Source organism: Dasypus novemcinctus, chromosome 10 (genome assembly GCF_030445035.2).
Source record: "Dasypus novemcinctus isolate mDasNov1 chromosome 10, mDasNov1.1.hap2, whole genome shotgun sequence".
NCBI classification, from domain to species: domain Eukaryota; kingdom Metazoa; phylum Chordata; class Mammalia; order Cingulata; family Dasypodidae; genus Dasypus; species Dasypus novemcinctus.
The window spans coordinates 87,676,299-87,701,584 of NC_080682.1; the positions used below are offsets into that span (position 1 = coordinate 87,676,299).

General features: G+C 36.0%; 1 pseudogene; it reads left to right on the top strand.

The window, feature by feature from the left end:
• The first annotated feature begins 6,678 nt into the window (after nt 1–6,678).
• On the top strand, nt 6,679–13,754 carry LOC105747382 (olfactory receptor 5P76-like; annotated as a pseudogene).
• Nucleotides 13,755–25,286: the final 11,532 nt, after the last annotated feature.

The window sequence follows — 25,286 nt, forward strand, 5'->3', positions numbered from 1 at the left end:
TCTTAATTATTGTAGCCTTATGGTAAGTTTTGAAATCATGCAGTGCAAATCCACCAACTTTGTTCTTCCTTTCCAAAAGTGCTTTCACAATTCCATAGTTTGCATATCCAAATACATTTTAGAACCAGATTTTTTAAATGTCCTGTTAGAATTTTAATCCAAATTACACAGACTTAATCGATCAATTTTTGGAAAATCAGTGTAGACTCTTCCAACCCATGAGTATGTTAAATCCCTCCACACTTAGTCTTCTTTAGTCCATCTCAGTAAAGTTATGTAATTTTGAAAAGGTCTTGCAGAACTTTTCATAAATTAATTCTTATATACTTGATAGCTTTTGAAATATGGCAAATGTATATTTTCTATTTTCATATTCTCTTGTTTACTGCTAGAAAATAAATATAAAATTGGTTTTTGTACATTAACCTTGCATCCAGCAACCTTACTAAATTGGTTCTAGTATATGCTTCATAGATTTCTTAGATTTTTCTGCCTGAAGAATTAAGTTATCTTCAAATGGAGGTATATTATTTCTTCCTGCTTTATCTTTACGTTTTTATTTCTTTGTCATGCTTATTTCAATGTCAGGGACCTCTAGCTAAATTGAATAAAAGTGTTTAGGGTGCAATTCTTTCCTTTTTTCACAAAAGTAGTGGGAATCATTCACCATTTCACCATTTTAATAATGAGGTGTAATAATAAAGCTTATTCACAGATGCTCTTTTTCAGTTGTGTTTTGTTCCTCTCCACTTTCCTTCCTTCTTTCAGATTATTTCTATTTTTTTATAATTTAATTTATACATTAATTTATACATTCAGAAAAGGCAATTCTGAAATTATTCCTTAATAGTTCCTCTCAAGATTACAGTACATGTCACCCAATTCATAGTAAAAAATGTTAATATTTCATCAATTTATATATAGTGTCCCTGCAACCTTATATGTTTATTTTTGCTTCTCACCTTAATGCTGTCCTTGTCATATGTGTTGCATATATATAAAAGAAAATGTTATAAATTTTGCTATCATGCATTAAAATCTTGTATACCGTGACTTTGCTGAAGTCATGTATTAGTTGTAGTAGCATCATTGTGGATTTTTCAGGATTTTCTAGGATAGGATCATATCATCAATTAATAGCAATTAATATTTCTGCCCTTCCAATTTGGGTGACTTTTGTTTCTTTTTCTTGTTTCATTGCTCTAATTAGAACTACCAGCATAATATCAATTTAAAGTGGAGACAGTGAGCATCTCTGTCTTTTTCCCATTCTCAGAAGGAAAGTTTGCAGTGTTTCACCATTGATTACAATGTTAGCTGTGGGTTTTTCATATATGCACTTTATCGTATTGAGAAAGTTTCTTTCTATTCCTATTTTTTGATGTGATTTTTTTAGTCAAGAAAGGATATTGTTTTCTCAAATGCCATTATTATTCTATTTATTAATGCTGTGTATTACACTGATTGATTTTCTAGTGTTCAACACTCTTGCATATATGGATAAAACCTACTTGATATTGGTGTATAATTCTTTTGATATGTATTTAAATTCAATTAGCCAGTATTTTGTTGAAGATTTTTCCATCTCTATTCATTAGAGAAATTGACCTGTAGATTTTCTTTTTTAATGATATCTTTATTTGGCTTTGGAATCAGGGTGATATTGGCTTCACAGAATGATTTTTGTAGTGTTCCCTCCTGTTCAGTTATTTTGGGAGAGTCTGAGGAAGACTGGTATTAAATCTTCCTTGCATGCTTGGTAGAACTCACCTATGAAGACATCTGGTCCTGGACTTTTCATTTTGGGGAACTGTTTGATGATAGTTTCAATCATTGTAATGGGTTTGTTGAGGTCTTCTATTTCTATTAGGGTCAATGTAGGTTGTTCATTTATTCCTAGGGATTTTTCCATTTCATTTACATTTTTTTTGTTTGTTGGCATATAGTTGTTCTTAGTATCATCTTTTGATCTTTTTCTGTGGGGGGGGGGGTCAGTAGTAATGTTGCCATTTTCTTTTTTTAAAATTTCATTTATTTGTATCTTCTCTCTCTCATTCTCTCTTTTTTTGTGTGTGTCAGTTTAGCTAAGGGTTTGTTCATTCCGTTAATCTTCCCAAAGAGCCAAATATTGGGTTTGTTCATTCTCTCCCTGCTTTTTGTTCTCAGTTTCATTTGTTTCTGCTCTGATCTTGGTTATTTCTTACTCTTTGTACTTGCTTCGGGAATAGTTTGCTGTTCTTTCTCTAGTCCCTCAAGTTGTGTAGTTAGGTCATTGATTTTAGGTCTTTCTTCTTTTTTAATGTAAGCATTGGGGGCTATAAATTTCCTTCTCAGTACTGCCTTCAGTGCATTCCATAGGTTCTGATATGTTGTACTTTCATTTTCTTTCATCTTGAGATATTTATTGATTTCTCTCGCAATTTCTTCATTGACCCACTGGTTATTTAAGAGTGTGTTGTTTAATGTCCATATATTTGCAAATTTTCCCTCTTTTACCTCTTGTTGATTTCCAATTTTATTTCATTATGGTCAGAGAAAGTGCTCTGTATAATTCTGAACTTGTTGAAAGTTCTATGACCTCTTGAGAAGAATGTATGACTATACCTTGCTGTTTTGAGGTGAAATGTTCTGTATATGTCTGTTAGGTTTAGTCCATTTATCATACTATTAAAGCTTTCTGTGTCTTTATTGATCCTCTGCCCAGATGTTATATTTAATTCTGAGAGTGGTATATTGAAGTTACCAACTATTATTAATGTAAAGAAATCCATTTATCCCTCAAGTTTTGCCAATGTATACCTTATGTATTTCGGGGCATCCCACTTATGTACATGTGCATGATGATTATTATTGCTTCTTGCTGAATTTTCTCTTTTATTACTATCTAATGTCCTTCCCTGTCTCTAATAACAGTTTTGCTTTTTTTTTTTTTGACATTTTGGCCTTTCATCAATGTAATATCTATTATCCTCTTTGTATAGTGGCATTTTCTTCCATTTATTCCTCAGAGTCTTACATTTTTTTAACCTCCCCCTTGCGGCTTTTTGCGTGCTGTCTGCTCTCTGTGTCCATTCTTTGTGTGTTCTTCTGTGTTTGTATTTATTTTTAGTTATTCCCATCCCCTCCACCTTGCGGCTTGTTTGCTGTCTGCTGTCTGTGTCTGTTTTCTCTGCTCTTCTGCATTTTTTTGTTTGCCTCCCTTTTTTTTCTCTCTTTATTATTTTTTTTTAATGTTACATTCAAAAACTATGAGAGGTCCCCATATAATCCCACCCCCCTCACCCCACTTCTCACACATCAATAACCTCTTTCATCATCGTGGGACATTCATTGCATTTGGTGAATACATTTTTGTTGTGTCACCTTGTCAGCTCTCCACAGTGCTTGCAGGCCAGGCGGCACTCTGTGGCACTTGGGGGCTGGGAGGCACTATGCAGCACCTGGGGCAACAGCTCTCCGCAGCATGTGGGAGAATCTGCCTCCACATGGAGGCCCGAGGATGCAAACCCAGGGCCCCCCATGTGGTAGACAGGAGCTCAATTGATTGAGCCACAGTCACTTTCCAACAATTTTGCTTTAAAGCCTATTTCATCTCATTTAAGTATAGCTATTTCTGCTTTTTTATGATCACTGCCTGTGGCAGAATAACTTTTTCCAACCTTTTAATTTCAATATATGGGTATCGTTGGGTCTGAGGTGAGTCTCTTGTAGACAGCATATAGAAGGTTCCTATTTTCTTATCTTTTTCACCAATCTGTGTCTTTTAATTGGGGAGTTTCATACATAAACATTCAGGCAGTTCTTATTTCACCCATTTTGACCTTTGGGTTTTATTTGTCATATTTTGTTTTCACTACTCTTTTGACATTTTTAGTTACTTTTATTATATAATCTTTATTTCTAGAATCTCTTCCAAATCTCTCATTTTTTTTCTTTTCAGGTTGTAGCACACCATTTAGTATTTCCTGCAAAACCACTGAATGTGTTGGGGGAAAGTGTAAACTACAATGTAAACTATAATCCATGCGGTGCAGCAGTGCTCCAAAATTTGTTCACCAAAGCAATGAATGTGCCACAATGATGAAACATTGATGATGTGGGAGGAGTGGGGGGGGGGCAGTATATGGGAGCCTCATATTTTTTAATGTAACATTTTTTGTGATGTGTGTCTTCAAAAAAATACAATAAAAATTAAAAATAAATAAATAAAATTGGTCTCTTACACTCTCTCAGTTTCTGTTTATCTGTGAATATTCTAAACTTGTCCTCATTTTTTAAAAGAGGATTTTGTCAGACATAAGATTCTTGGCTCATAGTTTTTCTTTTGCATTATCTTAAATATATCATAGCACTGCCTTCCTGCCTCCATGGTTTCTGATGAGAAATTGGCACTAATCTAGTGGATATCCCTTGTATGTTATCCATTAATCTTCTCTTGCGGCTATCAGTAGACTCTCTTTGTCTTTGGCATTTGATATTGTGTTTAGTCTGTGTCTAAGAGAAGATCCTTTCAGAGTTATTCAGATGGGAATATGTTGTTGTGCACCATGGACATGGATATCTACATCCTTCAAAAGAGTTAGGAAATTCTTTCTTTATATATTCCTTCTGCCTCTTTTACTTTTTTTTTCTTCTTCTGGGACTCCTTTAACACATATGTTTGCACATTTCTTCCTTTCATTTACTTCCCTAAGAGACTGGGTTATTTCTTCCTGTTTCTTGGTTTGGATTGTAATTTTTTTTGGTGTTTTGGCATCTGTCTTACTAGATGTATTTATTCTGGGTACAGATTTTCTCTTTAGTTTAGGGCTTTCTTGCCCTTTCTCACTTGTTTGTGTATTAGAAACTGAGGATGAAGTTGGTACCATAAGCTGTGGAGGCTGATGCTGTCCACATTGCCCCAGGAACTGATGAAACTTCTCCCATCTTTCTCCTCTGCCAGGAGTAAGGACAAAGCCATAGACGTGTAATAATCCAAGTTGTGCAGGTCAAGACTATCTGTAGTTGCCTGGAGAATGATGATGCTTCATGCGCCTTCCTCCCCTGCCTGGGGTAGGATGGAGTTACAGATGTAGGCAACAATCTACGCTGTGTGGATCTAAAATGACTGCAGTTGCCCAATTAGACTGATGTAGCACAACCTCCCCGCATGCCAGGGGTGGTGGTGGACCCTGTTAAGTGATCAACAATCTAATTCATGTGGTCCAAACATGCCTGCAGTCGTCCTGAGCGGCTGAGGGAATACAGTCCTTTCTGCCCTTTAGGGGGTGGGGATGGAACTACAGGTGCCCTATTTCCATGTAGGCCAAAAGTGACTGCCATTGCCTGGAGAGGCTGAGGAAACACCAGCCCCCTCCTAGCTATGAGGATGAAGGAGTTGAGATGGAAGCAAAGGCATTCAACAAACTACTCTGTGCAGATCAAAAGTGCCTCCAATTGCCCAGAGAGGCTCAGGAAACACAGCTCCTCTCTTATCCTAATGAGGTGCAGGGATGGAGCCCCATTGTGTGACTATTCAGTCTTTGCAGGCAGTAAGCACCTGTGGTTACTCAGAGAGGTTGGTGCATGTCCTGCCAACTTACTCTCTGCCTGAGGCAGGGATGCAGTCTGATCTGGGTGGAAAAAAGATGGTCCCTACCTTTACTTTTCATCCAGCCTTGCGTCCTCTCATGTCAGGGGTGGATTTAAGATGGCTACTGGTGGCCTCTTTCTGACATGCACAGGTTCAAACTTTAGCTGTTCTTAGGCTTATATTTTAGCCAGCCGAATTTACTAATCAGTAGCTGAAGTTGGTGGCCAACTGTCTCTTACTCTCAGAATTTTGGGAAGTGGAGCTTCAAACTCCAGGCAAAGAATAGCTCCAGAGTTGCCTTGTTCTACTAGTGAAGGATAGGCTCCAGGCTCTGTGGTGTGGAGTGTGCTACTCAGACTACTTCACTGCAGATGGGCTATCACCTCTTTCCGTTTTCTAAAGGATGTTGCAGGATGCTCTTTGGGTCTCCTGCGCCCCACCCTGCAAACAGGTGCTTTAGATAGCTGAGTGATAACTAACTCCTCTGTAGGATGAGCTGACAATTGAAGCTCCTTGCTCAGCTGCCATCTTGCACTTCCCCAGAATCTCCTATATTTTTCATGTACCACTTAAATACTCAAAAGCTTATTTAAAAATAAAATAAAAAGGAAAAGAATAGTGTTTATTCTCCATATTATTTCTGAATTTTCCATTTTTTCACCTGTTACTGTTTCCTGCTTCATTCTCTATGATCAGAGAAAGTGCTTTTCATGATTTCAAACTTAGATTTATTGGGATCTGACTTATGGCCAACATATTGTCTATCCTGGAAAAAGATTCCTGAGCTATTGAGAAGAATGTATATCCTGCAGTTTTGGGGCATAATGTTTTATAAGTGTCTGTTTTAGGTCTAGTTCATTTATTATATTATTCAAACTCTTTGTTTCCTTATGCATCCTCTGCCCAGATATTCCATTCAATGCTGAGTGGTATATTGAAGTCTCCAACTATAATTGTAGAGACATCAATTTATCACAGTTGTAAATAGGATAACTTGAAGATTTATTTTTAATCAGGTGTGGCTCAACTCAACATGACTGGGACTTAGTCTTGGCTACTGCAATTCTTTGTAAATGGATGAAATCCAGACACAGTGAGACAAAACCATGGGGAATAACCAAAAGCAGAATGTCAGCAAGAATCTGCAAGAGAAAGGGAGGATCCTGCTGTCTGAGAGGAAATTCAAAGATACTCTAGGACTACAGGCTAGCCAGTCCCAGAATGCACAGACTTTGGGGAGAAAGTAAACCTTGCCAATATCTTGATTTCAGACTTCCTCTAGTTCCCAAACTGTGAGCCTATATATACCTGCTATTTAAGCCAATCCATTGTGTGGTTTTTGTGGTAGCAGCTCAGAAAATCTAAGAAAATTTCATTTTTCATTTTCTTCATTCATTCTGGCAAATCAGAGATTATCATGCTTTCCTTGATGTCCTGCTGCCTAGTCAGCTGAGCAAATCCCTTCTCACCTTAAGAAGGGTTGTGTTTTGATTCTTCCTTAGAGCAAACATTGGTCATGAAGCTCTTTGAGGCATAATAAACAGCACACAAAACCTCCTGAAAATATTACTGCTGTATATTAAGACCTAAGCCCAAAATATTGTCCTTTCACAGTTCCTGAGTGTGGTCAAACCCTTCTTTCCCAGACATATTACTTAGCTTTTCTCATTGACTAATTCAATAGGAAGTAAAACAAGACTGTTGTTTCAGAGACCCTGCTGAATTTATCTTCTCTTTTGGGCATTCACGTGAATAAGGTAATATTAACATTCACTTACACAACTAAATTTGGAATTAATCACTTTTAACATTTATTATATGTAAATATTTGAGTGAGAATCCCTCCAAAATAAGACTGTGTGTCAAAGTATAATATCCATTATATATAGTTATAAAGACCATAAATAAAAATAAGTTATGCTCTTATGATATAAAGGCAATTTTGGGGAAAAAATTAGTACTATGCTGGTAAAAGACAACATTATTTCTTTTCACTGCCCTCATTTCAATGCCTTTCTATCAAATTATGGGAATATCCCAGGGGTTCCTGGTTAATCTCAATTATTAACATTTATTTCAGGTATTAATTGTAACATTTATTTCAGATATTAAAAATCCAGGCCACACTAAAATTAAATGTTTAGTCAATTCAAATTTAAAAATTCTCCTCTCTGCTCCCACTGCTCAGTGCCCATTTTGGATCTGATTCAGGCTCAAAAACCTGTTTAAGAAGGGAGGTCAGTAGTGTATGCTAAGCATTGATAGGATTTCCTCATATTAAATATAAGTTCACCTTTACCTACAAAGCTGCCTTTGGGTCCTCCTGTGCTATAGTTGTAGAAAGGACAATAGTTAAGCAACAGTAAAGGTTATACTTGACTAGAGATCCAGTCATCTTCTGAAGTTTAGGCTCTTTCAGGCATAAAAGAGACACCAGTCTCTCTGTCATTCATATTCTAAGATTTACACAAACAAAATCTGAAGGCTTCTCAGATATCTTTATTACCTTATAATTGGAGATGGAGGGGAAATGCATCACTACCTTACTTTAGTTTGAGTTTCCCAGAGGGCAGAGGTAGAGACAATGACTTGGCTGCAGGTTGTTCTTTTGGGAGATGATCCCAGGAATAAGAGGTGAAGAAGGAAAGACAAACAAGGAGGAAAAACTACACAATGAGTGTATGAAAGATGTCACTGGCAGAACATCAGTGGCTTGATTCCAGTGGGACTTGTGGGAAGCACAGAGATTGACTTTCAAAATTGTTCTTATGAAGAACAGGAGAAGGATATTTTATATTAAAATTTTTATTTAAAATTTCATTTATATACAGTTCCACTTCATAGTCCCCAAGGTACCTAAAGGTGTCTTATAGATATCAATATAAAATACATACCAATGAACATATATTGAATGGGTAAAGATAAGGTTGCCTTTCACCTGAGAGTTAGAACTGAGCTTTATGCAATCAGAAACATTAAACTATACTGGGAACTTGTATTTAGCTACTAGACAATTTGTTATTGTATACTCCCAAAAAATTCTTAAATGAAATTTACAGAACTATGCACTAACACCTAGATAGAAACAAAAGAGTAACTTGACCACTTGAAAGTTGACAAAATCCTGAAAGTGTAACTGTGTGTGTGGGACTTGAATTGCTTAATATCCATGCAATAATGTGATAATTTTCCATGGTGCTTTTGATTTCACATTACAATCTCTAGAGCGTTAATAGACTTCACCTTAAAGACAAACAATAAAGGGATATAGTTATAAAACCATAATGATTTTGGATTTATTATTCAAAGATGACTAGTTCTTATTACAAGTGGTAAAGATTGTGGCTTTTGTGAAAGATTGTGATATACTGTTACATTCATTTACTATTTGAGAGCAATTTGTAAGGGTAGCTCTGTGCTCACAAGCCATAGAATAAGGAAGATCCCATGAAATAAACAGTTGGTAAGCAACTTGGGTTGACTTATTCTGTTTCCACAATCTAATACATGTGAATAATCAGGCATAATCCAAGTTAAAAGAATTCCTTGTTGGCCTACTCATTATACCACAAAATCATACTGTCTTTCAACACTATGTAAACACTCATTGACTCTTACATGTAAGAAGATCATCAGAAAAATTCTTCCCCTAAGCTATTTATACACCATTGTCCTCTGATTCATGGCTAAGCAAAGGTTAGCAAGTAATATTAATTATGGCCTACAAACCCTGGGCAGGGAGCTGCACTGGAGACACATATGATGTGATTCCTACAAAGAGCACTCAGTTATAAAGTCACTAGCTTTGAGAAGCTCTGGAGAAATATTGTTGGTCCATATATTTGTGGAAAAACTTGCTTTTTTTATGAGTCTGAAAGCTCTTGCTTCATGGGCATCAAGACATCTTGGACTAGCTCAGAATACAAAACCAGAAATGTGGAGATGAGGGATACCTGTCCACTAGCTGGGTGATCCTGGGCAAATTTCTGAAGTTTTTAGGCTGTTCTTTATTTATTCATCTGATCACAGATGAATATTATTCCATTCATTAATACTCCAGTTAGAAAACAGCTAGAAAATAAAGTATTTGCTTAATTTGAATCAATTTATTTTAAGTACATCCTGAATATCAATAATGATTTTTGCATAATGGTTACATTGATATTTCATTCTATTTGATAAAAGAAAAATATTTTAAAATGTAAATATTAAAATATATTCAAATTTATGATAGGTGATCTCATTCATAACCCTTATTTGAAATTCCTTTATGGCATAGAATTTCAAGTAACTATATTTCCCATTAAAATGTTCCTACTAATTGAATTTGGCAATATATTAGCCTTCATTTTTTAAGAAGCTTTGGATCACATTGGGGATCAACTATGGCAGGGGAGGAACACTTGTGTGGGGTGTTATTTTTGGGGATACATGGTTGGGAGGGAGTTCTCCAAGGCATGCACATAGGGTACATAACAAGTTTGGATATTCATTGGGTATTTTCATAATAAAGTTACAAATGACAACTGAGGGAGTGGGTTAGTTCCTATCCAGGGGAGCTCTGTCACATTCCCCAAGGAACAGCAACAATCTACCAAGTGCAAGGGCAAAGACCAGTGAAGAAGGGTGGTCCAATGATGAGCCCTTGATAGTGATGACTATACTTATGAGCCTGTGTGCCTGAAATATCAACTAGGCCTAGAACTGCAGGGTGCTTAAAAGTTACCTCCTGAGAGCCTTCATGTTGCTCAAATGTGGCCACTCTCTAAGCCAAACTCAGCTTGCAAATACATTACCTTCCTCTCAGTGTGGGACATGACTCCCAGTGATGATCCTCCCTGGAGCCTAGGGATTACTACCAATCACCAGCTGGTGATGCAACTAGAAAAAGACCTTGAATAAAAAGGGGAAATGGTAAAGACAAATGAGTTTATATGGCTAAGAGATTTCAAAATTAGTCGGGAGGTCATCAGAAGGGTCTCACTTATGCACATCTCAGCAGGATCCTAGAGACAGCCAAAATAGATACAACCCCAGGTACTGGTTCTCCCAAGGGGTTTGGAGACACACAGGTTCTACAGTCATGGCTGATGACTCTGGAGTTCAGTGCCTTTCCAGTGGGCTCTACTTTGGAATTCGTGTTCCTAAGTGTGATGGAGTTGGACTCAGATGTGACCTTTCTATACATGCCTCTTCTGTCACTTTTACTGAACCTGTGGTTGGCTCTGGGGTTGATGTATACTCAAGTTCAATTTCTGGACTGAACAGAGCTAGCTGGGCTCTGAGCCTCAACAGAGTTGCGACTCCTACTCTCTGGTTTGTTGGACCTACCCAGGTTAGCGAACAGGGAGGTGAAGATGGTCAACCACCATACCAGGGGACCGAGAGTGCCTACAACTGCAAGCAAGAGAATCGCATCCATCAGCCATGGGGGATCTAAGCCCCTCTCGATACAGAGGTAGAGTGGACATCATCATCCCAGGGTTCACAAGATGGAGGAATAAAATATGGATTAGAGTAGACTTATTGGTATTCTACTATAGAGCTATTATGACTTTAACAGTGGAAGAAAACATATGATTGCTGTGGAGACGGTGGCCATGGTAGTTGCTGAGGTCAGGAGAGGGAAGAAGAGATGTGATATGGGGGAATTTGGGACTTGGATTTGTCCGAAATGATATTGCAGGGATAGATGCTGGACATTATATATCCTGCCATAACTCACTGATTGTACTGGGAGAAGTTTAAACTACAATGTAAACTATAATCCTTCAGTGCTGCAGTGCTCCAAAATGTATTCACCAAATGCAATAAATTTGTCACAACGGAAAAAGAGGTTATTGCTGTGATGTGGTAGGAGTGAGAGTGGGTTGGGGTGTAGGTTATATGGGAACCTCTTATATTTTTTAATGTAAAGTTTTTTGTGATCTACATATGCTTAAAGAAAAGAAAATTTTAAAAATGGTCCTTTTTAACTGATATACATTGTGAGATAATGCACCTTTTAGGCATTTCTTTTATATATTAGCTGCTAGAGAACTAAAAGTGCAATTTGGTATGTACTCAGTGTCAAGCATTTTGACTTTTATAGCAAGTTTAACGTAACATCATTTATAGTATATTTACTAAAGAAATGGTCTGTGTTAAGGCTGCCCAAATTTCATATTATTATTCGCATGTTGCTGCATGGCCTTGTGCAAGTTATATAACCTCTTTCAGATTCAGTTTCCTCCTGTTAAATAATAGTGAAAGTATTCAATTTTATTAAATAGAAAATAAGTCACAACTATATATATATATATATATATATATGTGTGTTTATCATTTAGTAGCTGCATAAAAAATGTTAACTGTTTCTCAAGTCTTCATTATATAACTACATATTATATATATATATATATATATATCAATTATCTTGCTAACTTCAGTCTTTTTATATTCTTCAGTCTTCTATATTTTATTTTTTGGCTCTAAAGGAACTTTAAATAAATTTTTGAAAAAATATGATATGAAAAGAAAAGCATCATTATTTGTAGGGATATTTCTGGTGTTCCTGTTAAAAACAATTTTGAAACAATTTGACTATGTCATCATTGCTTGCTGCACTAATGCTATATTTATGAAGACTCCTCTATTATATAGTAAAAAAAATGAAACTATCAAATTCATAACTTCTTTAATATATTTTATTCATGACTGTTTCTCTTTGATACCAGCATCAATGTCTTGGACTCCCTGGTAAATGAGAACGCCACCGCAGAGACAGGATTCATTCTACTGTAATTAACAGATGATCCAAAACTTCACGCCATCCTCATTGTGGTCATCCTATGCATCTATCTAGTGATCATGTCTGGAAATCTCAGCACAATCATTCTTATCAGAGTTTCTTCTCAGTTCCATCATCTGATGTTTTTGTTCCTGAGTCAATTGGCTTTTGCTGACATAGGCTATTCATCTTCTTTCACTCCCAGTATTCTTGTAAGCTTCCTGGCAGATAGAAATACAATCTCCTATATTGGATGTGCTATGCAATTTGGATCAGCTGTCTTTCTGGAATAGATCAGTGATTCCTTCTGGCTGCTGTGGAAAACAAAACCCACTGGTTTATTTAACCAAAATGAACACACAGGTCTGTGTCCAGTTACTCTCTGTAGTTTACATAGGTGGTTTTCTTGATGCTTCCTCCTTTACTCTCTATTTCTTTTCTTTATTTTTCTGTGGACCAAAATGGATCAATCACTTTTCCTGTGATTTTGGTCTGTTAGTTAAACTTTCCTGTCCCAATATTGGTGTCTCTTCCATTGTTCCCTCATTTTCTGCTGAGTCCATCATTGTGGCCACAGTGTTTATTATAGCTGTATCCTATGTCTATATCTTCATCACCATCCTGAAGATGAGCTTCTCTGAGGGATGCCACAAGTTCTTCTCCATTTGTACCTCCCAACTCATTGCAGTCATTCTGTTCTATGAGACAGTATCAGTTTGATATAGTTACAAATTCCAAAAATAGATATTGGATTATGTCTATAATCTGGTCTATTAATGGGCAAGACTGAGTTATGATTAGGGCTTTGATTGGGCCATGTCATTAGGGCACCCCTTGGTGGGGACTCCAGCAAAAGACAGAGTTGGAGGTTTTGATATGAGGGTGTTTGATGTTGGAGTTTTCATGTTGCAGTTTGAAACTGAAGCCTTAGGCTGGAGCCCCAGGAAGTAAGCTCACAGAGGAAAGAGAAGCCAGCCCCAGGAAGAGAGGGACCCTGAGCCCAAGAAGAAGCATGCCCTGGGAAGGAAAGAACCTTGAACCCAGAGAGAAGCAAGATCCTGGAAGGAAGGAACCCAGGAAGCTGAACCCTCGCAGCCCTCGGCAGCCATCTTGCTCCAACACATGGAAATAGACTTTGATGAGGGACCTAACTTATGCTTTATGGCCTAGAATCTGTAATCTTCTACCCCAAATACATGCCCTTTATAAAAGTTTCTGGTATTTTGAATCAGCACCCCTTTGGTTGTCTAAATCGGGGACCATTATATTCATTTATGTGATACCCAAGTCCAGCTACTCCACTGACCAGAACAAGGTGGTGTCTGTGTTCTACATGGTGGTGATCTCCACGTTGACTCTCTCATCTACATTATCAGAAATAATGAGATTAAGGGGGATCCGAAGAGAAACTAGGGAGAAAAATATTTTTTAATGAAACCTTTAGCTTTTTAGGGTTGCTGTAGTAATATAACATAAATATAAGAAAAAATTTCAGTTTTTGTGCTCAAAATATATGTGTATATAATTATCCAGTATAGGGCTTCTAATAAATTTAAGGGTGAATTTTCTAATATCAAATAATAAATCAGAGGCTGACAGTGAGTTACCTTAATGAAATGAAGTGAAAATTTTAATCCAGAAACCGAAATTGTTTTAAATGAGAAAATACTGAAACTGTTGAAAATCCCTTTAAAGTTGTATTCATATATTTTTTGAAAAGCAGTTCTTGGCCTTAAGTTAAGTTCTTCATAGCTTTAGGCATGTGTGCATTTTGATTAGCAACTTATTCTGAGATGAGCCTTATAACTATGACTGGTTTGTAATGCCAGATAGTGAAATTCCTGTAGACTTCCTGCTTGTAGAAAGATTATCTGCTGATAATGGTCACTGTAGACCACTGAAGTCTGGCCTGTGTTTCTGGCCTATGACTCTGGTTTTAAACATAGGAGTTCCCAAAAGAAGAAGAGGATGAAACCCCTGTCTATGCCATGAATTCCTCAGTCGTGTCAGAGGAGATGACTTCCTCTACTGAAAATGATAGGTTTCTTGAAAAAAAAAACAAGCAACAATTTCCAGAAGGAGAATACAGTTTACTGGATGACACTAAGACAGTGACTAACAAGACCTGGACTGACATTTTCATGGTCAAGATACATTTGCTCAGAAAAGTCCAAGGTACTGAGCTGTTTATCCCCTGAAATCGTAACTTGTTCTGGATAGGCTTTATTGACCACTGTATTAGTCAGCGTTCTCAAGGGAAAAAAATCAATAGGTGATATCTGTCCATAGTAAGAGATTTTTTAAGAGTCTTTCATGTCACTGTGGGGATGCACAAGTCCAGGTTCCACAGGCAGGCTACAAGCCAGAGGGTCTGATGAAAGCCCAATGAAGGTCCTTGATGAGTTTCTGGGAGATGATGGCTGTCCAAAAATGAGCTGGGAAATTCCCCCTGAATGCTGGAATCATTTCACCTTTTAAAACCTTTAACTGATTGGATAAAGCATCAATCATTGCTGATAGCAATCTCCATGATTGATGTAATTTTAATCAGCTATCTATGCAGTAAATTCCCTGGTGACTAAAGTCCATGAATGTCCTTCTATTACAATAAGTCCAGTGCTTGCTTTACCAAACATCTGGGCACAATTACCTGGCCAAATTGATACATTAGCCTAATCATCACAGTTCACTCTTCTTAACTCAGCAACCACATACATTACTTTAAACCATACTTAGTCTCTAAGTAAAAACACTAACAGACATGCATATATATATTTCAGCCTAACAATGTTTAGCTCTCTGCATACTACTGGAAACACATTAATTCTCTACAGAATAGGGAGAAAGTTCTTGGGTATTATTCACTCTTAGACTTGACATCCTCAAACATTGTGCAATGAAACTGATAAAACTTGTTTTGTCATAGGGGAAAAGATTGGGGAAGAAGACAAAGAAGTGCAAAGACAATCATAATAATAACAAAACAAGGAAGAATGATTCATGACCATTACAGTAAGACTTTCCAGAAGTCTTTCTGAGATAACTGCATCTTCAATCATGATTTCCAAGTTACCAACTTTAGTTAGGTTCTCAAATGGGGCACTATCAACTGGGAGCTTGATTTCCAGAGGCTTGGAATTTCCAGAATCAGTTTCTGTTTTCTTTGCACCCAATAATTTGGTCCTCAGTTTATGTCTCTCATCTAGCATTTTGCTATAAGCTGCAAGGAGAAGCGAAGCCACATTCTCCGAGTTTTATTTGGAAAGTTCTTCACTAAATGCCCAGGCTTGCCATTTTCAAATTCTGCATTCCATAAAATGCCAGGAGGTAATCTTGCTAAGCTCTCTGCAACTTTAAAACATGGATCACCTTTTCTCCAGTTTCCAATAACATTTTCATCATTTACTTTTAAGGGATCATAACAAAGTCTCTTTAGTGTCCATATTGCTATCAACAGTCCCTTCAAAGTGATCTAGGCCTTTTCTATCAAGCATTTCATAATTTCTCTAAAAAATACCCTTTAGCCTTTTATAAAACTGTTCCAGCATTTTGGTTATTGCAAAAGCACTACCCCACTCTCAGTACCAAATTCTGTATTAGTCAGCCAAATGGATGCTTGTGCAAAAAAACAGAAATCTGTTGGCTTTTAAAAGGGTATTTATTTGGGGTAGGAGCTTACAGTTACCAGGCCATAAATCGTAGGTTACTTCCCTCGCCAAAATCTTTTGCCGTGTTTTGGAGCAAGATGGCTGCCGACATCTGCCATGGTTCAGGCCTCCTAGGGTCATCTTTTTCCAAGCTCAGCTCCTCTGTTTTCTCCAAAAGATCAGCTCTAGACTATGAGGCTCTCTAGGCTTTGACTATCTCCACAAGTCAGCTGTAGATGATCAGACAAATAGCTCTGTCTCTCTCCCCAGGGCTTCTGCCATATATAAGGAGCTGTCTCTCTTCCGGTATGTTCTACTCCTGTGTGTTCACTTCCTGAGCTCCAGCTCAAAACACCAACATCAGAACGAACTCTCTTCTTTTGCAATGTCTTTTATCTGTGAGTCCCCACCCCTTGAGCTACTGCTGTGGCCCAGTCAAAGCCCTAATTATAATTTAATTAAGTAAATGTGAAATTTCAGACAGACCAGTTTGCAAACATAATCCAATATCTATTTTTCATTCAAAACTATATCAAATTGTTACAATCACTATATGTTGATGACTACCACATTACTTTTTTCCTATTCTCTCTTTGGTGTTTCTGATCCAGTGTGCATTCTTTTTGTATACAAAAATATAAGACACTATGGCAGTAATCATTTCAGTTATTCACTTGTTTTCCATTCATTCTAAAACTTATATTATTTTTTTAATTTCAGGCTCTTTAGTAGGTGTTTAGAAACACGTGTCAGAGACGTCTGCCTTTCCAAAATTTATCTTCTTGCTTATGTGACAGACAATAAGCCTAACAAGTAAGTGGATACCATCTAATAGAAGGTGATGAGTACTATGCAAAAAGAGAAAGCAGGATAGAGTAAGGGAGAATGATGTACCAAAAATAGCAAGTAGTCAATGTGGGCTTCACTGAGAAAACTACATCTGAGCAAAGTATTACAGGAAGTGAGGACATGTCATGCAGGCTATGGTGCTTCTTGTGTACATTTGTGCTAGTCAAGTCTTCCACTTATATTAACATAATGAGGATAATTTACCTTTGAGGTTCTGTTCCAACAATGACAGGTTTGGCCATTTTAACCAATTCCCATCATGAGTACAACTAAAAGAAGTGATAGAATGTTAAATACATCTTGAAATCACATTAGAATTTACAGAAGAGTAGGATTCACTTCACCAGAAAGTATGAGACTCTAGAGTAGAGAGTGGAGCACTGAAAAATGCTTTTGCCTTGATGGATGTGACAAATCAGAAGAATCAGCTAACAACCTGGGACATGGATTTACTGTTCCTTTGGGAAGAGGAAGACACATGTCAAATCCTAGGGAATGTTTGGATGAGAATTCTGAATAATATATCTCACAATGACCTCAGGGCAAGGGTAAGGCTGAATTAAGCAAGCCCTGGTGAAGATTCGCTGCTGGAGGTCTAGGAATCTCAAGCTTTGAACTTGGACTAAGATGGTGAAGAACAGACCTTTTTCAAGGTGATGGAATAGGTAAACAATTTTACTGGAGGGAGTTCTTTAATTTTTGTATCAATAGTGGTGCAAATACAGTTACAATCACTCAATGAATAATAATGACAAGTATAGCAAGTAAAAAGGAGATTAAGTAGGAATCACAGTACAACATAACCAGTAAGAATTAAGACATGGGAATTAAGAGAAAAATGATACTATTATAGTATTTAATTAAAGACTACTTGATACAAGCACAATATAGAAAACCAAATATAATAACACATTATTTATAAAAAATGAATAAATAGAGTTTTATAACTTAAAATTTGTGCCAGAAGAGTTACTCAAAGGCTTTCTGCTTTTTCTTCATTGGCTACTTTGCAGATACTTCAATACTCATTACATTCATCTAAGTAATTAATACAGCTCTGTTGAAATAATTACTTCTGTTTGTTTTCATACCAACTTGAAAGGACAACTCTAAAATTATTCAGAAATTTAAAAGGCCTGGATGTCCAAAAGAGTCATCTTTTATCAGATGCCTACTAGATATTAAAACTTTTGTTAAAAAAAAACAGTAATTAAGAAAGCATGTATATGGCACAGAGATAAATATTCCAGGAGAATAGGCTACAGAAACCAAGTCCAGAGCCATAATTATTTTGCTACTGAATTTATGGTAAAGGTGGAACTATATTTTAATATGATCATGTAACCATTGGGTGAGTGTGAGGAAAAAACATTCTGACTCTTACCTTATAGTAATTGTAGAAACAATTCTAGGTGAATAATAGTCCCAAATAAAGATAAAAACAACAAATCTTTAATGGTGCTCAGGAGAAAATCTTATTGACCATAAGATAGGAAAATATATATTAAACCAGAAACCAATACACTGTGTCTGAATAAATCTATTAATATATTTGATTATATTCAAAAGAGTAATCTCTTTATTAAAAGACATGATTAAGAAAGTAAAAAGGCAGGTCACAGAGTGACAGAAAATGTTGTATAAATAATTACCAAATGCCTCAAATAGATAACATATAAAAATTCATACCTATAAACAGAAGGAAAAGTGACCTGAAGGAAAACTAGTCAAAGGCATGTACAAGTATTTCACAAGAGACTATTTCATTTGGCCAATAAACATGACAAGACAGTGAACACAAATTAAAATCTCAATGAGAAGAGTTTTGGCTACTGAATATAGTGGTCTAAAGTGCTCAGATGAACATTTCCTCAGATAAGAAGCTTAAAAAGTGGATAAACTATTTTAAAAATACCAGAAGAAAGTGGATAGCAATCAAAAATAGGCAGATATCTCAGAACTGTTTTCACTTGAATACTGCAGTATTATGTGTGTGTACTATTTTGCTAAATCCCAAAAACCTAATGACAAATAAAACCACAGCTTTGTAAGCTGGTGTTGGCAGAGGATAAAATTCAAGTATGACAGCAAGGTGAGAAATTTAGAGAGCACATTCTAAAAAGGAGAAAGGTGCAAAAAAATGGAAGCCTAAAATCTGAGGATAAACTCTGTCCATTTCCCAGGCTTATCACAAAATTATGCCAGCATGGAATAGACTGAAACAGCCAGAGAAAACAGCACAGGGAGATGAGAGAGAAATCCAGCAATGAAAGACAGGATTGCATAGGATAAATTTAGGAGTTTGCTGCTCTTTTGGCTAAACTAATCCCTGGACCAAAGCACGACTTTGGATACAGAAATATTAATGGTTAAAATGTTCAGAGGACAAGGCTTGGAACTGGAAGAGGAGCTGGAAATTTGGTGGTTATCCAGATTCAAGGAAACAGCAGAGAAAATGATTCCACCAAAAAGAAAACACAACACTTAAACAAACTAAAGTGCATTTGGAGCTGAAAGATATCATTTGCTTCAAACCAAATTGGAGAGGTGGTTTAGTTTAAGTACAGAAAACTAGTTGTACACTACAATATAAAATCAGCAATGTTCAGAGAAATATAACAGATTCCAGAGTACAATTGCTATCTGCAATGTTTAATTTGCAACCAAAAAATTGCTGGAAATCCCAAAAAAAACGTGAAAAGATGGGGAATATATATCTTGCTTTGGGTTGGGAAGATTCAGCATAATAAATGATGATAATTTCTAAAACATTAATCTGTAGCATTAAATTAATCCCAAATAAAACCTCTAAAGGATTTTTTCTGAGAAATTAAAATTGATTGTAAAATTTACATGGAAGCAGGAACTCTGGAAAATATGGTTGATTTAATACATTTATCCAATTTTACTTCCTATCAAAACCCATTAAAATGCCTGAAAGCAGATTTTAAGTATTAAGATACTTTATATATTGAAATATAATTACACAAAGTAAAATGCATAACTCATAAATCTTAAGTGTATAATCTTTAGAGCTGAGAAATGTATATACCCGAGTAACCAAGACTAATCAACATGAAGAACAACGTCATCACTCAAGAAAGATCCTTCATACTCATATGTGCTTTTTAAAAAAAACTTTTTGAAGTAAAATAGACTTCAACGTTTAAAGTGTATCGTTTGATTAATTCTGTCTATTGTATTGAACCATGAAACCACAACCACAAGCAAATAAAAGAAAATTTCAGTCACTCCCCAATTATTCTTGTCACTTTGCAATCAATTCTTCTCCCTCACTTTGGCTCCAAGCAACAATGAATCTGCTTTTTGAAAGTATAGATAGGTATACTTTTTTATAACTTTATATATATTCTATTGCATCTGAATGCTTTCCTTCAGCATAATTATTTTGAATTTCATCCCTGTTTTATGTATCGACAGTTTCTTTAATTCATTGTTCAGTAGTATTATTTCATTATATAAGTCTAACACATTTTTCAATAATCCATTCACCTGTTGCTGGAGTTTGTTGTTGTTTCCAGTTTTGAGCTATTGTGAATAAACTGCCAAATAGTATTTCAAATACATACTATTGTTTTATATTTTCACATGCAATTTAAGATTTCTGATTGTTCCAAACACTTGCCAACATTTCCTACTGTCAGTATTTTTTTTAATTTAGTCATTTTAATGGGCACATAGCGGTAACTATTTGTAGGTTAAATTTATATTTTCCTGACATCTAATAAAATTAAACTTCTTTTATCATGCACATTTTGCTCAAGCAAATACCGTGAAATGGTTTGGCTTAAACAGTTGGGATTTATCTACTCATGGCTTTGAGGCTGGGAAAACGTCCAAATCAAGGCATCATCAGATGCTGCTTTCTACCTGAAGACTGGCATTCTGGGGATGACTGCTGTTTCACCGTCACATGGCTAGGCTTTTGGAGACATCTCCTGGCCCCTTCATTATCTTGCTGATTCTGTTTCACTTCTCACTTCTGGTGGATTTCTCTCATGTCTGAATTCATTGCACTTATAAAGGTCTCCAGTAACAGGATTAAGACCCATCCTGGTTGGGCTGGGCCATACACACCTTAACGGAAGTACTCATCAAACGGTCCTACTTGTAGTGGGTTCACACACACAAAAATGGGTTCGATTTAAGAACAGATTTTTCTGGGGTACAAACCACACATTTGTCTTATTGCTGCAACTAGAATCTTAATTAAAATGTTGAATAGAAATGATGAGAGTGGGCCTCCTTGTCTTTTTGCAATCACATGGCAAACAGCATTTAATATTTAACCATTAATAATGATGTTATCTGAAGGTTTCCATAGATTCCCTTTATCTCATTGTATTTATTCTCTCTTCCTCTTCTCTTATATTCTATTCATTACATGAATATCTTTAAAATTCCTTTTTAATTTATTGACAATTTTGGTATATATATCTGTATTTTCTTTAGTGACTTCTGTTAGGATTACAATATATGACCTTATAGTCATACTTTAGTGTTAATATATTATCAATTTTCAAAGAATACAGAGGCTTTAGCAACTTTATATGCCTGCTTACCTCTCTGCTATCTTTACACTGTAGTTGTTGCTTGTGTTGATCTATATAATTGAAAATACCCACAAGGCAATGTTATAAGTTTTCCTTTAATCATATGGATTTTTAAAGTTTTAAGAGGAGTACAATGTTTTTATATTATAAGAGACATTTAAAATATAAAATTCCTTTCATTCATTCCTAAAGATCCAGGATTTCAGTCCCCATCCCTCCCCCCAATGCTGAGAATCTATTTCAACATAAAAAAATATTCTGCTCAAATATATTTGACACAGAAAAGAAATGGCCAGTCAGACCTTAAAAGCCCCTTAATGAGTACCCCCAATCGCCCCATTCATATTTTGTTAATATTCTGAGCCATACCTCTTTGAACTAGCACTCTGTTAATGATCCCCTTGTTAAGTTCTTCAATTCCATGAATTCAATCATGGCTCTTCTCAGTGATTTATAAAAAAGAATGGCCTCTTATTATACCCAGACTAAGTCCCAAGGAATCTATTGAGTTTATGTTCTCTTATGAGCATACATTTCACTCTAGTACTATAACACTTTTATACAACTAGTTTTATGCTTGTAAATTTATATTTACACAGACATTGACTTATGTGGATAACTGATAATCAAATTTGATTGAGAACATAAAAACTAAAATTGCGTTACAAAGTTATAATATCTGTGATAAGTAATGATAAGTCATAGATAAGGATAAAATTCTGTTGTTGTATAACTATGCCCTAAAATTCCTAGGGAAAAAATCAATAAGACGTAGGCAAAATATTACTTAAGATTTTCTCTCTGCTACTTCTTAAAAGTCCCTCTGTCAGTCACTTCTTCTCTACCACCAGATGAAATCATGGCCCACAGTTTAAGGAACTTTTAGTTATTAACAGAAATTCTCTCTCTCTTTTTTTTTTTTTTGGTGTTAAAATTTAAAATTCTTCTCATTTAAATTTCAACTTTCTGACACGAGCCACCCTCCTTTCCCTGATTGCCAGTTGGTGCCTAGCTCAAACTCAGAAACTGATATTAGAAAGGGAGGGCAGGAGTATATGGCCAACATCTCCTGGAATTCTTCACCTTAATAGTTCCTTATTAGGTTGCCACTGTCTTCTCCAGTGCCAGTGTTTCAGAATGGACAAGTGGCAAATGATAACAAAATCTGTACTTTTCTAGAGATCCAGTCATCTTTTCAATGCTAGACATTTTCAGGCTTGAGTTAGACTCCAGTATCTATGTCCTTAACATTCCGGGACTTACACAATATACTGTGAATGATTCTCAGGAACTCCTTCAATTGTCTTGTAGTTTGGGGATGGGGATGCATCTCTCTCTTTAGTTTGAGTTTCCAGAGGTCAGACCTTGAGAAAAGAATTTGGCTAGAGGAAGTTTATTTGGGAAGAGATTCAAGGAAGCAGGAGTGTGGAAATAGGGAGGGTAAGATAGACAAAGTAAAAAAGACAAGTTAAGGGTACTGTGATCATGGTCACTGTCTTAGAAACAATGACTGGATTCCACTGGGAAACATGGGAAGCATATAGACAGCCATCTGGAACTCTCCCTGTGACGTAGAGGAGAATGTGTATGCACTGAATTGCAGCCGCCATTCATTGCGGTTATCCCTGCCTGCTTTAACTCCTCCCACATCTGGACCGTGCCTTGGTGTGGCCTGAGCAGTTCTTGGTGGCATACAGAAGGTCTTGGTTTTCAGAGGACAGCAGCATTAAAGTATATACATTGATTATTATAAATGGAGGTGGAAAAAAGACAGTGTGAGTTGGAACAAACTAATATATATTTACCTGCAATAAGAACTGGAGTGAGGATAGGGGATATGGAATCAAAACTATGTAGAAGAAAGGAAAAATGTTACTTCAATAATTTTTTCTATAAATGAGTCTGCTGAAAAGCTTATTTTTACTATTCCTCTATAGAGGTGTAATATCTGCTTGAAGTGCATAATGAGATAAATTTTGAATCAGTTTTTGTTTTGTCTTTCTTTGGGCATGAGGTAGGTTAGATTATACAAACTAACCAATGAAAGGCTTGGTAATTTTAATCAACTCAAATGGTAGCACAATAAAAAGAAATGAAGAAATTCTTAGTACTTAGTACATGTTAAAAACACAGTAGATCTTCTAGGATGATAAAGAATTTCCTCACCAGAAAGTTAGAGAATCTAGAAAAGTGAGCTCAGAACTCCAAATGCTTTTGCCATGAATAAATTTGATAAATCATTAGACTCAGCTGACAACCTGGGCTGTGAATTTAGTGTTAGGGTGAAGAGGGCAGGTGGAAAGCCTAGGGAGTGTCCAGGTGAGAATGCTGAAAACACATGTCACATTTGTCCTCAGGGTAAGGGTCAGCTCCAAGTTACCAAGCTCTTGTGCTGATTTGCAACCCTGGTGGTCTAGTAAGTTTATCTCAAAACTTTATGTTTTCTTACCAGCAAATTATTCAAATACAATGCCCATCATGGTATAAAACAAGGACCAGCATAAAAGAACCAAGAGACTAAACACAGTTCAGACCACAGAAACAAAACCCCAAAGATTTAAGATATGGGAATTAAAAGACATAGTCTGTAACATTATTAAATTTAAGGAAATAAGCAACAAACTTGAAAAGGAATCAAAGCCCAGAAAACCAAAAATAATTACCCAGTATTTATGAAAAACAACTAAAGAGAATTCCATAACGGAAAAGTTTAACGTGCCAGCAGAGTTAAACGTGGCATTTATCTTCATTGGTTGCTTGAAAATGTATTGACTCTCCTCATACTGATCTATGCAATTATTGCAGTTTTGCTCAAAATCATTCTTTTGTATTTATTGGAACATGACCAAATGACTCTAAAATTATATTTACAAAAAGCCTGGGGTATCTGCAAAAGACTTCTATCAGATGTCTATTAGCTATCAAAACTTACTTAACAAAAGAAAACGGTATTTAGAGAGTGTGAAATTGCAAGAAAATAGATAAACAGTCCAGTGGAAGAGACTAGAGAAATGAGGAGCAGAACCATACTTTTATAGTTACTCAATTTAGGACAAAGTGGACACTATATTTTCAAATTATCCTGGAACCGTTGAGCAACCATTAAGAAGAAAACATACTGATTCTTACCTCACACCATATGTAGAAATATTTCTAGGTGAATTACAATCCTGAACAATGTGAAAAACAATAAATCTTTGAAGGTGCTCTAGGAAAAAAGCTTATTGATCATGAGACAGATAAATACATTTTACACCAAAATGAAAACACTAATAAAGTAATAAAATAAATCTATCAATACATCTGATTATATACAAATGAATAACTTTACTTTATCAAAAGACATTATTAAAAAAGGAAAAAGGTCAGTCAAGAGGGATAGAAGATGTTAGTCATATATAATTTCAAAGAGTAACAAATAAGTAATAGGTAAAAAACATATACAAGTATTTCACAAGGGAATAATCCATTTGGTCAATAAACATGACAATACAAGGAATGCAAATTAAAAGCCCAATGACCAGATTTCTGGGTACTGAAAATAGTGATATAAAGCAGTGAGAGGAACCATCATCAGACATCAATTGTAAAAACTGGATAAAATATATTAAAAATAGCAGAACAAACTGGATATGAATCAAAACAGGCAGAAACCTCAGAATTGCTTTCAGTTAAATACTGCAATAGCAATGGGTAAGAATTGTATGTTTGTAGTGTTTTTGCCTGAGAGCACTCCCAAGGTGAACAGAACTAATGACAAAACCACAGGTTTACTGGTTGATGTTGGCAGCGGTAGGAGTTCAGGAATGACAGCATGGTGGAAAATATACAGAGAACATCTCAGGAAGGAGAGAGATTGAAGCCAGAAATCTGAA